The sequence below is a fragment of the Martes martes genome, assembly GCF_963455335.1.
Source record: "Martes martes genome assembly, chromosome: 10".
Taxonomy (NCBI): domain Eukaryota; kingdom Metazoa; phylum Chordata; class Mammalia; order Carnivora; family Mustelidae; genus Martes; species Martes martes.
Window position 1 is genome coordinate 60903375 of NC_137898.1, and position 1784 is coordinate 60905158.

The window sequence follows — 1784 nt, forward strand, 5'->3', positions numbered from 1 at the left end:
AGTATTCAGTGATTTTGTAAATTATTAAAAAAGAGAAAACTGTAGTCAGGGAAGGGAATTTATAGGGGAAATTATGCATGTTGCTTTGTAGAAATATTTTTTAAATGCCTTCATGGATAAAGTAGGGTAAACAGAGGGAGTAAACAAGCAGCCTTAGAAATCTGCTGAGGAAAAGGCTCTTCATTTCTGAAGGGTGTTATGGGACCCATGCAGACCATGTACTACTGTATTCAAGGATCTCTAAGGATTCATAGCCCAGAGGTTGGGAAGGGGCAGGCGTTCATGTGGGTCATCAGGAGCATACCTGCAGGCTTCCGGGAATGGGTTCCTCATCATACATATTGAATAGTCCATTCAATATGTACTAACTGAGCACCTATTATGCATCAGAACCTGTTTAAAGCACTGGGGATACTGGGCTTTACATTCTAGTTGGGAGAGCAGGGGAAAAAAATAAGTAAGATAAAATTAGAAATGCATTTACCCCTTGACCCAATAACCCCCTTCTGGGACTGTAGCCTAGAGCTCTGCCTCACAGTAAAATGTAGGCATGAGGTTATCCATTTTGCAGGGCTGGTGGTGCTAGTGGAAGACTGGACACAACTTTGAATCTTGAACTGTGGAAACATATTATCCATTCAAACCAAAACAAAATAACTTTTAAATTTTAGTGTTTGTTTTATTAGATGGTAATAAATGTGTGATGGGGAAAAATAAAGTAGGGAAGGGGATTATAAATAAAAATATAAAAAATAAAAATAAAGAAGGGAAGGGTAATGCAGGGAGGGATGTTACTATTTTAAATTGATTGTCAGGGAAGGGAAGATAATATTTGAGTAAAAACCTGAAGGAGATGAGGATGTATTAGGGAAGTGTTCCAGGCAGAGGGAAGAGCAGATGCAAAGGCCCTGGGGTGAGAGCTCATTTGGCATATCTGAAGAGCAGTAAGGAGGCCAGCTGGGTTGGAGTAGAGTGAGCAGGGAGCAGAGGGGGTGTCAGTGTTGCCACCCCAGGCACTCTGAGTGGCTGCAGCTATGGGTCACCCATGACCCTGGGAGGCTCCCTTTTCATGCTGGCCTCCCCAGTTCATTCAAACATTTCCCCAAATGACACCTGGCCCTTCCCCGAATCTTCTCTGCCTGTGAATATTCATCCTGAAATAGGAGGCCCAGAACTGTGCTGGCTTGTGTCCTCAGTGCCCCCACTGCCTCCTCCAGCCCACCTGCCCTCTTCACAGTGCTACGGGTTGCCCACTGCTCCCACCTGGGACCTCTCTTCTGTGCTGGCCCTCCAGACTCAAGCCCTATCTAGGCCTCTGACTGTTTCTTCAAAGTCCCCCTCACTGCCCTTGCATACCGAGGTTCCCAGGCTCTGTCCCCACCCTCTTCTCTCTCTCCTACCAACTCTTGCCATCCTTCCCCAGGGCTTCTGAGTACATTTCTCTCTGGAGCCCAGATCCACAGTCCTCTCATTCCCTGGATCCCAGATGTCTCAGACACCTTGAATTCTACCTACATCCAGAGCTGGGCTCACCACCCACTGATCACCCGTCTGCCCCCCAGACCAGTTCAAGCTGGTCCTTTGGATGCCCTTCCTCTCCCAGACAGGACCAACCATCCTCCCTGCCTGTACCTTCCATTTGTGCCCACCTGAGCAAGGACGAGCTCCTCCTGTTTCCTGCTGCCTCCCTAGCACCTAGCACAGTGCCTGGCACACAGTGAGCTCTCCATAAATAAACTTTAGTAAATGACCGGACAGTCTCATCCACTGTTTCTGCGTTCTGA